Here is a 15,074-nt window from a genome sequence, read left to right on the forward strand (position 1 = left end):
CCAGATATTTCTGGATGATTTTAAATCTAGTCAAGTTGGCAGTGGAGATTAAACATCACCATAGTTCTGCCTCCTCCTGCCTGATGGTCCTAGTAAAGATTAGTTTATTTGAGTTCAACAAGAATGAATATTGATTGTTGCTGGAAGCAATGTGAGGCTTTACTTAGGCCTAAAATGTCTTCTTATGAATTAAGGGGCAAAGAGAACCTTCTCCCTGTCAAAAAGGAAAAAATAAAATAAAATAAAACAACCCTATCCAGGGATGGCAGTCCAAGATGCTTCATGGAAAAACATGATTTCAAATGTTATCATCCAGCCGGGCATGGTGGTGCATGCCTTTAATCGCAGCACTCAGGAGGCAGAGGTAGGAGGATCACTGTGACTTCCAGGCCACCCTGAGACTACGTAGTGAATTCCATGTCAGCCTGAGCTAGAGCAAGACCCTGCTTTGAAAAACAAAACAAAACAAACAAACAAACAACAACAACAACAACAAAAAAAACAAGTTACTATCCAAAAGATAAGGCTATGTCAGGATGAGACCAAAAATCTAGAAGGAGTCTGTGAATCCAAGTCATTTCTCTGAAAGGCAGGATCCTGGGCCATCTCATTCTCCCGGGGTGATCTTTCCTTCCCTCCTTGTGGCATCCTGGGGCTGTTCCACTACACTTGAGGCTCAAGGATAAGGCTGTTAGGAAATTGGAAAGAGAAGCAGCTAGAGAGCAGATGCTCCTGCCTTATAAATTAGAAGAAGATTATGCACGGCCAGCTGTACCATATAAATGCCCAGTTTTTATACCACACCATGCTCCTCTGTGTTTATCATATGGTCCAGCATCTGGTCAATTCTGCCCCCGACTCCCATATATCTATTCAAATCAAGCATTGGCTGGGGATTTATTTATGTATATTTCTCCACCTCAGTCAGGACCCCCTCCTGCAGTCTTCACTTGCAATGCGGTAGGGAATTAGGCCAGCAAGCCCTTTGTATCATAGCTCTAAGGATCTCCATTCACCTAGGAGTAATCAGTTAACTTTTCCCTAGGTATATACAGGAGGGGAGTGGGTGGCCAAGTGAGGAATTTAAAGAGAAAGCAAACACTGGAGCTCAAAGTCTTCACATATCAACAGAAATATTCTGAAATAAGATTAAAGTAGCATGTGATTTGCCTTGGATAACTTAAAGAGAGAGAGAGAGGGAGGAAGGAAGGGAGGGAGGGAGGGAGATTCCCCCTGTGTTTAAAAAGAAATAGAGCTAAAGCTGAGATTATATAAGTTTCCCAAGAGTCTTCCCTTTGTAAAGATGGGGTTTCCAAGAAGAAAATTCATTATTCAATTTCTCAGCTATCATTGTTCCTCTATTTTAATAGATTCTGTGAATGACGACCCATCTTTGTAGTTAAAGACAATTCTTCTTTCACTCATATCACATACAAAAACAAACTAGAATCTAATTGAAGAAAGATCAAGCTAAAAATAAACTTAGAAGAAAGCATTTTTATTTTTCTGACCTTATAAGGTATATTATTCTGCCTTCGTAAAACTTTGAATTTTAGGAATTTTAATCATATTGATTTTTAATATTTATTTATTTTATATTACTTATTTACATGCAAAGAAAGAGAGAAGTGGAGGGGGCATGCCAGGGCCTCCTGGCACCGCAACTGAACTCCAGATGCCTGCCCCACACTGTGCATTTGGCTTTACATAGGTACTGGGGAATCAAACCCAGGCTGTCGCTTTGCAAGCACCTTAACCACTGAGCAATTTCCCCAGCCCCAGTTTTACAAAGTTGTAAACTTAGCATAAACCGAGACAGTGAAAGACAGAGAGGTGTGAATTTTGTTGCAATGATAATGAAAAAGAGTTAATATTCTTAGTATTTGATGCTTTCTTATCAATCAACAAGAAACAAAGCAATAAATAAGAAAAGACAAAACCTCAAGAGAGAAAAATAGCAACTGCCAGTAATTGTTACTGTTCAATTCATTTATAATTATCAGACATTAGTTTCAACAAGATACCATTCTAGATCTATCAACTAGAAAAAATTAAATCATAACATTCATTTTGGCAAGAATGGGATGATATCAGTAGATCAGGGAAACCAATTTAGAAAGTAAATTGGTCTTAATTTGTTCAGATCCTCTGACAGTAACAGTATTTCTGGGCTTCTATACCAAAGATTAAAAAAAATAAGTGCAGCTATAAACCCATCAAAATAATGTTTACTACAATGTATAATATTAAGTAGTAAAAATATTACCACATTAATAATGATTATTTTTAATAACAGCAAAATAAAGCAGAAACCATATACATGCCCTTCAACTGTAAGGAGGTGGTAAACTGCACAGGTGTGTTCTTTAGGCTGTGATGTTCTCATTAAAAACCTATTCTTGTGCTGGAGAGATGGATTAGTGGTTAAGGCACTTGCCAGAAAAGCCAAAGGACCCACGTTCAATCCCCCAGGACCCATATAAGCCAGATATGCAAGGTGATGCATGCAACTAGAATTCATTTGCAGTGGGTGGAGGCCCTAGTATGGCCAATCTCTCTCTTTCTCTCTCTCTCCCCCAACCCCTTCTTTCTGCCAGCTTCTTTCTCTCTCAAATAAATAAATATATGATTTTTATTTTTTTTTAATTTTTTAAAAATTTATTTATTTGAGAGTGACAGACACAGAGAGAAAGACAGATAGAGGGAGAGAGAGAATGGGCGCGCCAGGGCTTCCATCCTCTGCAAATGAACTCCAGACGCGTGTACCCCCTTATGCATCTGGCTTACGTGGGACCTGGGGAACCGAGCCTCGAACCGGGGTCCTTAGGCTTCACAGGCAAGCGCTTAACCACTAAGCCATCTCTCCAGCCCAATATATGATTTTTAAAAAAACCTACTCTTAACAAGACTCTGTAATAAAATAGGCTAGAGGAATAAATGCACACGTCTCTGGCTTAATTCATGTGGCATCTTTTCCATGCACACTGATCTAAAGAGGTAGTAAATCTACATAAAGCTCTCACCCACTGCCTGGCATGGAGGATTTCCTGCATGGATTTTAGCTAATTTTTTTTAATTTTATCATTGAAGTAACCCTAATCAATTTGGCATTGTTTTTCTGTTTGACCAGACAATGAGTCAAATTTCCATAAATTCAAGCTCAAGGACATTTGTCATGCTGTAGTTTGAACACAGATCATTCACGTACACAGTGCATGTTCTTCCTGACACATCATGTTGTCACATGTTGAATGACTCCAGATTTGTTCAGAAACTCAACAACTGACCCCATTAAGAATCCGTTGCCAACTCTTTGGAAACTTGTGCTTTTGAACTTTAGGGTAGCTGTGGAAAGAGACTGCTAACTATGACTCTAGTATAAAGGGAGCATTTCAAGATTTGAATGTCTTTTTTATAACAAAGAGCTGTCATGCTAATAGTGTTTACTTGACAAAATAGTTATGTAGGAAAATAGATATAGGACCTTACTATTTAAAAACAAATTATTGTAATTAGGTTTCTGATATCTGGAGACAAGCATGCCTATAAATTGCAAATCAGAAAATCTAAACCTGGACTCTGAATTGTTATTGAGCGAAATGCTATAAATGTGTCCCAGCTGCTAACTACACAGGCTACAAACCCAGGGGTGTCAGAAAGGCTCCTGGAGTGACTTATTGACTTGTAAATATCAGCCATGCAAGGAGGAGGAGCCTGGGGTTTTCCTACTATCCTGTGGTCTTAAATCCACTTTTATTATTAGATTCTAGTTCCTACACTTTTCCTTTGTCTGTTTTTGAAGCACTGTACCTTTTCACTGTATTACAGGCACACATGAGGATGGACATTTAAATGTCAGAATTGATGGGGGGCAGAGAAGCTCTAAATTATCTTTAGCAGAGAGAAGAGTTATGTAAAATTAAAAAGAGTTTAAAATCCAAGAGAGTGAGAATTAAGGGAAAACATTACTAAACAAACCACATTATTTTAAGGAGCAGTTTTAAAATACAAAGGAGTTTGAACCAACTCTCTCTTTAAAAGGATTTTACTTCGCTTTAACTCTTTTTCTTTTCTGTTTTGTTTTTCGAGGTAGAGTCTCACTCTAGCCCAGGCTGACCTGGAATTCACCATGTAGTATTAGGGTAGCTGCGAACTCTCAGTGATCATCCTACCTCTGCCTCCCAAGAGCTGAGGTTAAAGGAGTGCACTACCATGTCCAGCTTGCTTTAACATTTTTGTAGCTATCCTACAAACAGATCTGTAGACATTGCAAATTGGAAATCATACATCTTGAATTTGAAGCATCCTTTGGAATGGGACACTCTAAATATGATCACAGCTGTTCCCTCACATGCTTTAAGACATAGACGCCCCAGCATGGTCATCCAAGTGCCTTTTAAATATTGATGGTGCAAGAAAAATTACCTTGGTTTTTATATAATTGGACACCATTGTGATTTTGTAAGGCTTCAGATTTTGCTGCTTGTAAAAGCTGTAGATTGAGTCTTCCCTTATCACCAATCTCTTCATCGTAGACCTGTCCCCAAACCCTACTTTTCCAACATAATAAGCAGTTGAACCCCAGCATAATTACTCAATTTTATAAGATGGAGTTATCAGCTAGAATGCAGAGGATACAAATCTCTTTTCATAATAGGGGTGACACACTTATGCTCATTAACATTATGAGATGGCCCTTTTTCGCCATACTACCTTGTTTCCCAGGACAGACTGGTGAGGGAACAGAGGTTACCGTTGCCCTCCAAACTGTCAGGCAGTAAACTTGGATTTAGAAAACCAAGTAGCTCTGGTTTGGAGTTCTGTTTTCGTTTTGGATAGTGGGTTTGTTTTCAGTGACAGCTTTTAAGTCATAATGAACCATTTCAAAAATCAATACCATTTAACTTCAGAAATTGAGCAACAGTCTTTCTAATATCATCTGAGGAGCAAATATTTACCATCTAACCAACGGTCAGTGGCCATATGGAACTATTGTGTGGCTTGTGCTTCAGACCCCGTCTTTAATAAGGAAACATCCTCACATGCACGTGAGCACACAGTGTGCCCACCAGTCTCTTCCCGGAGGACTCTAGTATGGACAGTTCCTCTCACTTCATTTCTTTTTAATTCTTACTTATTTGAGAACGACAGACAAACAGACAAAGAAGCAGAGAAAGAATGGGCACACCAGGGTCTCCAGCCACTGCAAATGAACTCCAGATGCATGCGCCACCTTGTGCCTCTGGCTTATGTGGATCCTGGGGAATATGAGCCTCGAACTGGGGTCCTTAGGCTTCATAGGCAAGCACTTAACCGCTACGCCATCTCTCCAGCCCCTCGGGGTGGAGGTCTGATGAAGGAAGTCATTGGCATAGAACAGGGGTTGAGTACAACCTCTTAAGCTGGATGAAGGGGAAGCCAGGATCTACTTACCTCCTCCAGACAGCCAATGGTGATGAGTCCCCCAGGCATTCTCACATACCCTGCAACTGCAGCATGGCTGAATTTCTGCTCTCCAAGCATAGGAAGTGGGATTTCTACTGTCATGTAAAAAATACTTGTGGACTGGAGGGATGGCTTAGTGGTTAAGGAGTTTGTCTGCAAAGCCAAAGGACCCAAGTTCAATTCCCTCCACATTAGCCAGATGCACAAGGGGGCGCACGCATCTGGAGTTCGTTTGCAGTGGCTGGAGGCCCTTGTGCACTCCTTCTGTCTCTTTCTTCCTCTTTCTCTGTTAAATAAATAAATATATATATTTTTAAAAATCCTTGCATTTTTGAATTATGAAGTTTTTCTTTTATAATCATTATTATATTATAGAATAAAATTAAGGGGAAAAATTACACAGTCTATGAGCCAGAACCCTTTTTTTTTTTTTTTAATTTTAATTTATTTATTTGAGAGCAACAGACACAGAGAGAAAGACAAATAGAGGGAGAGAGAGAGAGAATGGGCGCGCCAGGGCTTCCAGCCTCTGCAAACGAACTCCAGACACGTGCGCCCCCTTGTGCATCTGGCTAACGTGGGACCTGGGGAACCGAGCCTCGAACCGGGGTCCTTAGAGCCAGAACCCTTTTGAACTACAGTTTTCACACTTATGTGAACGTAAGGTAGAAACTTGTACTCCTCAGGGCTTACAGTTACGAATATCAGCGTACATTCCGACAATTATAAATAAATTACAAATTTGTTAGGATGATCTAAGTTATCTCCAAGAATCGTTGAAAAACTATGCTTACTTAGGCAGAAATTAAGATAAGCAAAGCTCCACACTGTCTTGCTAGCTTGGGGTGATCCTGGGAACTTGCCCAGGGCCTCACAATTATATCACATAATATCCAGATGCCCTTGGGTCCAGCCACGGCACAACCATCTGATTGGTCACAGTTTGGTCACATGCCCATGCTTTTAACAGCCAGCAATCAAAGAATAGAAATAGATTTTTTAAAATTATTTATTTATTTATTGAGAGCGACAGACACAGAGAGAAAGACAGATCGAGGGAGAGAGAGAATGGGCACGCCAGGGCTTCCAGCCTCTGCAAACGAACTCCAGACGCGTGCGCCCCCTTGTGCATCTGGCTAACGTGGGACCTGGGGAACCGAGCCTCGAACTGGGGTCCTTAGGCTTCACAGGCAAGCATTTAACCGCTAAACCATCTCTCCAGCCCTAGAAATAGATTTACCTCACTGACAACCACTCAGGTAGTAGACAAGTCCATCTTCTACCCGTCTTTGGAGTCACCCTGCTGGGTATCCGGAACCACAGAATGTTAAGGCCTGGTGACGTGCACTTACCTACATTATACAACTTAACTCATTCCTCACTCACGGCAACTCTACAGATGTGACAGCAAGGTCACAAGAAAATAAGCTAAGACGATGAATAAAGACATTTAAAGTACCATTCCAAATATCATAGAAAGTTGCATTATGCTTAATATAATTCTAATGTTAGCCTTGTCTGAGTGTTTTGAGAAGCAGTGATTTATATGCGATATAGGAAGTATTAATCGGAACCACAATCTAGGATGGATAAAAATACCCATTTCCTCCAATGAACGATTACCTTAGTATTTGGAAGAGATTAATGCCTGTTTCGTCTTATAAAACTAAAAGAAACGCTCTTTAGGGAAACTTATAATGTGTCTAAAAGTATGGAAAAACAACATGCTCCTAGTTTAGAATAGGAAAATTTATGCATTAAAGCTTCATTGAGAGGACTGAGGGCGCCTTCTTTGCAGAGCACGGCACACCACTGCCCTCCTGTGGCCATATTTCAAGGTGCAGCCTTCCGCTCGCACCAGCCTGAGGGGAGGGCATGCGCAAGCGTACGGACCTCGGGGAGATCCTGAGCACACACATAAAAGCCGGGTGAGGCCTCACACACCCGTAACCCCAGCACTGAGGCGAGGGTACATAGCACAGAGACAGGAGGGTCACCTGTCACTGGGGCTCACTGCTCAGCCAGCCCAACCAGATTCACCAAGCGACCCTGTCTCAAGGTCATAAGGCAGAAAAGGAACAGAGGAACACACCCGAGGTCCTCCTCTGGTCGCTAAGTGAACTCATGGGATGCACACACACGCACACACACTCCACGGGCTTGTTCTTAATGGATTACACAAGTATTCTCCCATGGCACAACCTCTGTATGCATTTTGAAAATATGAATGACCCATTGTACTTGAGACATCGGACAAGCACTTTGCCTATGGTTCATTTAATCATCATGGTAACTATACTATTTCCATTTTGTAGATGAGACTTGAAAGCTCAAAGACTGGTGATTTCTCCCCAGATCGGATGTTCCAGAAGGGATGTGGGAAAAAAGATACATACTTCAATATGTCACATTAAGGCTTCCATAACTGCTTTGGACACAGAAATATCATCTCATCAGGAATTTGACACTTAGTATATACTACCTCACCTTATTTTTATATGTGTAGAACAATCTTGGTCACTGATCATGTGTGAAGGGTGTTGATACATAAATAACAAAGAAAGAAATCTCTCCAGAGCCCAGCATGGTGGTGCATGCCTTTAATCTCAGCCCTTAGAAGGCAGAGGTAGGAGGATCGCTAGAATGTGAGGCCAGCCTGAGACTACAGAGTAAATTCCAGGCCAGCTGGGCTTGAGTGAGACCTTGCTTCGATAAAAATAGGGGGAATGGAGAAATGGCTTAGTGGTTAAAGCACTTGCCTGCGAAGCCTAAGGACCCATGTTTGACTCTCCACGTCCCACATAAGCCACACGCACAGGTGATGCAAACATGCAAGGTTGCACATGCACAAAAGTTGGAGGCCCTGGTATGCCAATTCTCATTCTCTCTCTCTCTCTCTTTCTCTCTCTCATAAAAAAAATTATCCAGGCCCAGTGTCTGCAGATGTGGTGGGAGAAAAATGGTGATAACTCTTACTTACCAGGAACCTGCTGCATCCAGGAATGCCTCATAGTCCATTGCATATTCTAAGTAACTGAATCTTTGGTAAGGAACTGATTCTTTATCCCAACTCTGCAATGTAGGACGTATGACTATTCTTGATTCATGCATGAGAAAATTGAGGCACTTTTTGAATTCTGTCTTATAAAATTTGTATCATAATGTCTAACCATCAGTGCCTTAGAATGTGGTCTTATTTGGAAAAATATTGCAAATGCAGTTAGGTGAGGGTGAGCCCCAACTCAGTATGACTAGTGTTCTCATAAAATGAATGCTATGGGAAGATAGATATGCAAGGGCTGCAATTTTGATGCCAAAAAGAATTGCAGAGATTGACAGCAAACCACCAAAATCTAGGACAGGGATGTGGAACAGCATCCCTGGTGGCCTCCGTAAGAAACTATCCTCACTGACATTGGCTGTCAGACTGCCAGGATCTAGAACTGGGAGACAATAAATTTCTTCAAGTCTAAGCCACCCTCTTTAGGGGACTTTGTAATAGTAGCATCCCTAGGAAGATGATATGTTCCTCTAGAACAGACACATCAGGGCCTCTAGCCACTCCAATGAACTCCAGACGTATGTGTCACCTTGTGTATCTGGCTTACATGGGTACTAGGGAATCAAACCTGGGTCCTTAGGCTTCCCAGGCAAGCACCTTAACCACTAAGCAATCCCTCCAGCCCCTGTATGTAACATGCACAAGGGGGCGCACACGTCTGGAGTTCGTTTGCAGAGGCTGGAAGCCCTGGCGCGCCCATTCTCTCTCTCTCCCTCTATCTGTCTTTCTCTCTGTGTCTGTCGCTCTCAAATAAATAAATAAATAATTTAAAAAAAAAAAAAGCCTGGCTATGGGGTCAGATAACAAGCTACATGCTTGTTAAGCTAAGCTCCATCGTCCACATTAGACTCCGGTCTTTGCTTCAGTGTTGACCTTTTCCTTTCATGTTCCTGCTAGCTTAGAACATATGCACACAGGGAGATTGCCTCTTGAGAAGCCCAATGCCTGACAGCCAGTATTCCGTCAATCAGCAGAGGTTTGGAAGGTGTTTGCCTCCCTCTAACTTGCACAGCCTTTTCTGATACTCAAAGTGTGGTCCTCACACACATAGGCACTGGCAAGTACTGTGGGATTGGCACATAGCACTCACTACCGCACACATGGAGCAGTGGAATCGACGTTTCATTAAGGTCTCTAGCCAGTTCTAATACATGTTGCACTTTGAGTAACAAAGACTAAGAGAATTGATAACAGAGGCACTATCTATCGCTTTCTTCCAACTCATCTCAGTATGCTTCGTTTGTAACGATTTTACTATCTTTATCCCTTTATTTAACTTACTATTATATATTCAAGTTTACTTTAGATAATATTTTACAAAAATTTCTTCATAAACTTAGCCAATAGTACTAAACTTAGATCAACAAAAACCTTTTTTTCACATACATAGCACAGATTATAATAAATTTTTTTTAATTTTTTTGTTTATTTTTATGTATTTATTTGAGAGCGACAGAGAGAGAAAGAGGCAGAGAGAGAGACAGAGAGAGAGAGAGAGAGAGAGAGAGAGAGAGAGGAGAGTGAGCGTGCCAGGGCCTCCAGCCACTGCAAACGAACTCCAGACACGTGCGCCCCCTTGTGCATCTGGCTAATGTGGGTCCTGGGGAATCGAGCCTCGAACCGGGGTCCTTAGGCTTCACAGGCAAGCACTTAACCACTAAGCCATCTCTCCAGCCCCAGATTATAATATTTTAAGCAGGGGTAAAATAAAAACGTTTTTATATAGCTTTATATGAAAACAAATAAACTATATGAATATATTCATGTTTTATTTTTTTTTCTGGAGAAGTAGAGTTCAGAATCTTGGCTTCTAGTGATGGCTTCTGTTTCCCTGTAACTCAAGGAGCCACCAGGGCTTCCCTCCCTGGAATAAAAGCTTTCGCATGAGTTGTCTTAACAACCTTGTTTTCATTTTTGGCCAGTGATTCACCACTTTTGACATGAGGGTAAGAGGCAGAAGACGTGACTCTTTTATTTCTCCTTTTAAGCAGTGTGTCGCCCAGAGTGTCATTGCACACAATTCAAAATCATACTGTTGAAAGATAATAAACCCTTGCAATCGTGTGACATGCTACCATTAGCAACACCTTCCCCTGTATTATCCTGTCTCATCTTCCTCCTAACTGGCAAGACGGGTGACATTTAAGTATTCTCTACTGATGAGCAGAGTCAGGCATCTTAACATTAACTTGCTGAGATCTCAGAGTACCAGTTGCAGGAACCCCCAAAGGATGCCTGAAGTCACAGGTGCCAAACTGTATAGATAAAGTATGTTCCTCCCATAAAAGCTTAACTATGATAAGGTTTAATTTATAAATTGGACCCAGCAAAAAGATCAGCAATAATTATTAATAAAATAGAATAATTATAACAATGTATGCTACTAAAAGTTATGTAAATGCTCTCTCCCTCCCTCTCTCTTTCTCTCTGTCACTCTCTCTCTCTCTCTCTCTCAGATTGTATTTTCAGGAAAGATTTGTTGTTTTGGAATGTTCAAATAGCCAATGTCAATACTATTGCTTTGAGGCCATTACTACGTAGCATGAAGTTTACTTGACAACTGGTAAGTGTGGGGAGCAAACACAGTGGGAACACCATTAAACAACCCAGGTGGGACAGAACAGAACGGAGAGTGGTTTCTTTATGCTTCTCAGAGCAGCATGTGGTTTAAATCTTTTAAACTGTGTATTCTAGAACTTTCCATGTAATATTTTCTTTTTTAAATTATTTTTATTTATTTATTTGAAAGCGACAGACAGAGAAAGAGAGAGAGAGAGAGAGAGAGAGAATGGGCGCGCCAGGGCCTCCAGCCACTGCAAACGAACTCCAGACGCGTGTGCCCCTTTGTGCATCTGGCTAACGTGGGTCCTGGGGAGTTGAGCCTCGAACCAGGGTCCTCAGGCTTCACAGGCAAGCTCTTAACTGGTGAGCCATCTCTCCAGGCCTCCATTTAATATTTTCAAACCGAACATAACTGAAACTTTGGGAAACACAACTGTGGGGGTGGTACTGAACGATGCAAGATGATAAAGAAAGAAAGAAAATGCATAGTCCCTGCCCCTAACTCAATGGAGTCTCCAGATAGGGTCTGGGTGGGACATTTCTGAATATATTGGCTGTTCTACAGAGTTAGAGTCCCACATTGAGATGGGATTAATTGTAATGGAATAATTAGAATGTGATAGGTACTGGTATGAATGCTTTACCTCTGAAATTTTCTAGAAATTTACATACGCTAACACAATAACGTCTCACAATAGCACAATAATCTAGGGATTTTTATTACCCTCCTTATACAAATGATATGTATTTTCACAAGTTCTCAATTTGAGCTATGAAACTTTACCAGTATCATATTTAAACTTCTTTTCTATGAGATTTAAAAATCCAAGTATTTTTCTTAGTAGGAGAAATGTATCAGCTCTGGTGATAAATAACTCCAGGCATCAAATGACATACAGTTAGTTATCTTTTGGTGAGTGTCTCAAAACCAGAGTCTGAGAAAGAAGAAGTCTTGATTTGTAAATGCTGTCAATTTCTATGGTGTAAACAGCTCCATCATGGTCCAGTTCATGCTCTCAACTTGACATCCCCATACTTGGAATTGGACAGATGTGTAAAACTGGCTCTTACACATATGTCAAGGGACATAGAAATCTATATTTAGGTTGGTAATCTTCATATTTGTTGAGAAGTCCAAAGTCCTCTGAGTTGAACAGTATTTTATAAGAATTCTCATAAGTTTTTGAGTTACTGTTAATTTTTCCAAATGTTTTCCTAAAATGAATGCTAGTTAGTCTCTAGGCAGTACACAAACTTCTGGGCCAAGGATCAGAAAACATTTTTGTACAGTAGCACACAGCAAATGTTTCAGACCTTGTAGACCACCTACCGTGTCTGTCACATATTCTTTATTTTATAGTCCTTTAAAAATATTAAAATGGCTGGGCATGGTGGCACATGCCTTTAACCCCAGGACTTGGGAGGCAGAGGTAGGAGGATCACTGTGAGTTTGAGGCCAGCCTGGACCAACAGAGTAGGTATCAGATCAGCCTGGGCTAGAGTGATGCCCTACCTAAATATATATGTCCTATATTTCCCAGGTCATAGGTTATTCCAAAATAGCCCGATTTGACCCACAGACCACTAACCCTTTCTCTAAGCCTTGAGAGGGTAGGTGAGGGAGAGAAACACAAATTGTCATGGGGCCAGACACTCCCAATCCTTCCTGTCTGTGTGATATTGTCTGGTTATAGCCTTGTACTTTTACTTCTAACCAGAGCATGGGGTTTAAATTGATGCCCACAAAAGCTCTTTGTTGAAAATTTCTCATGTGCTATTGTAACTACAATCCAATTTAATTAAAGCCTCTACCCAGAGAAGAAAGTAACAGACTCTTAAATCTGGGGGCGTCTACCAGTAGAGAAGGATGGAGAAAAGCTCAAGCCATTCCTGTCGGGACCCTTCATCTGTTGATAAAGACCCCGGTGCTTAGACAATGGATAATCTCTCAACTTCAGCTCTATTTAGCACTGTTCCAGGCTCTGAATCTTCAAATATGTTGTCTGGCATAGAGTAAGAGCTCAGTCAATAGTAAGTAGGTGAGTGATTATATCTTCTTATCTGAGCCTTCACCTGTGAAAAAAATTCTCAAGACACAGACCTCAACCATTCAGCCACCTGGCACCCCAAAACTAACAAGATACCCCATGCACATACAGACTGTTGTCCTGACTCAGTGCACAGGGCAGAAAGAGAAAGGAACACTTTCTACATATCATATCTATTTATCATAATGATTGGAACAGATGTCTCACTTTCTTTACATCTAAAAAGTCAATGAGGTTTAAAAAAAAGTCAATGAGTGTTGGAGAGATGGCTCAGCAGTTAAGGTGCTTGCCTACAAAGTCAAGAGACCTAAGTTTGATTCCCCAGGACCCATGTAAGGAGATGCACAGAGTAGCACATATGTCTAGAGTAAACTTGCAGTGGAGGCCCTGGCATGCCCATTCTCTCTCTCATAAATAAATAAATAAATAATTTTAAGTCAATGAATTATGATTAGAATTACATTCTAATGGTAAGTATACTTATTTAAAAAAAAAAAAAAGAAAAGGAAGAAATTCCACTTTGACACCAAGAAATCCAATTTGAGGGCTGGAGAGATGGCTTAGTGGTTAAGGCACGCTTGCCTGCGAAGTCTGAGGACCAATATTCAACTCTCCAGATCCCTCACAAGCCAGAGGCACAAAGGTGAGGCAAGCGCAAGGTCGCACATGCCCACTAGGTGGCACAAGTGTCTGGAGTTCCATTGTTGGACTTCAGTGGCTGAGGCCCTGGCACACCACTTCTCTCTCTCTCTCTCTCTCTCTCTCTCTCTCTCTCTCTCTCTCTCTCTCTCTCTCTCTGGCTCTCTCTAAAAAAATAAAATAAAAATAAAAATCCAATCTTAGAACTAAATGGGAGTATCATGTGATCCAGGTGGTAGAAAACATCCAGGACAAAGACTATCTTTAGTTCATTTCCCTTCCATCATTATTTGATGTATAGATAAGGTATAATTATTTATAAGTGCTTTATAATAATTTATTAATCTGATGCTCCTTTATGATCAAGGATTTTAGAGCACTTAAAAGCAAAGATTAATTACATTGCTGCTTAGCAAAAGGTGGAGGCACAATAAATGATTCATTTAAAATATGGTGTAGGAGGCTTTGCCCAGCTCATATGTGGAGAGTCAGCTGTACTGAGGGCTCAGAGGTGGTCACTCAAGAGTCCAGTGAAAGTATTGAGATTACAACAAATTGGCTTTTCTTTCTTTCTTTCTTTCTTTCTTTCTTTCTTTCTTTCTTTCTTTCTTTCTTTCTTTTAAATATAGAATGCTGCACGAATTTGCATGTCATCCTTGCACAGAGGCCATGCTAATCTACTCTGTATTGTTCCAATTTTAGTATACGTGCTGCCAAAGCAAGCACACTTTTGTTTCTTTATAAAAAATGTTATTACTTCAAAAGTCTTTTCAGTATTATAGATTTTTTAAATTTCCTTTTTAAATTCTAGTGTTCAAGCTAGAGCCCATTTCTTAAACTGTAGCTTCAGAAAACCTTTTCTTTCCCTTTTGAGTATGAACTTGGAACCTCTTACTAAAACTAGAGATTGCTACATAGATTTGAAATGTGTCCCTGTATCATAAGTAATGTGTCTTACAATTATTTAGCCAATCACATAAGGAATGATACTGGCAGGAAAATTTAAGAATTTAGTTTCAGAAAAGAAAGCAAAAATAAACTTTTTAAATAACACAGAAGGAAAAAAAAGTACAAATAAATATACCTTTAACATCAATCAGAAATTCAAATACAGATGTTGGTGATGAATTACAATACACATTAGCATCTGAAGAGACATCATAGAGCCACACTGAACACAGGAGCTCAAGTCTCTTGTGAACTGGTATTAAAATAAATAGAAAGAAATCTTAGAGGTAGGAGGATTGCCATGAGTTCGAGGCCACCCTGAGACTCCATAGTGAATTCCAGGTCGGCCTGGGCTGGAGTAAGACCCTACC

The 15,074-nt window shown here is 40.5% G+C and overlaps 1 non-coding gene across 1 annotated transcript; it reads right to left on the reverse strand.

Annotated features, from left to right (window-relative positions):
* Positions 1-14,374: 14,374 nt before the first annotated feature.
* On the reverse strand, positions 14,375-14,481 carry LOC123463746. Its single transcript, XR_006639133.1, has one exon. It is a non-coding gene; the product is annotated as a U6 spliceosomal RNA (small nuclear RNA).
* Between the last annotated feature and the right edge of the window lie 593 nt (positions 14,482-15,074).

Source organism: Jaculus jaculus, chromosome 9 (assembly GCF_020740685.1).
Source record: "Jaculus jaculus isolate mJacJac1 chromosome 9, mJacJac1.mat.Y.cur, whole genome shotgun sequence".
NCBI classification, from domain to species: domain Eukaryota; kingdom Metazoa; phylum Chordata; class Mammalia; order Rodentia; family Dipodidae; genus Jaculus; species Jaculus jaculus.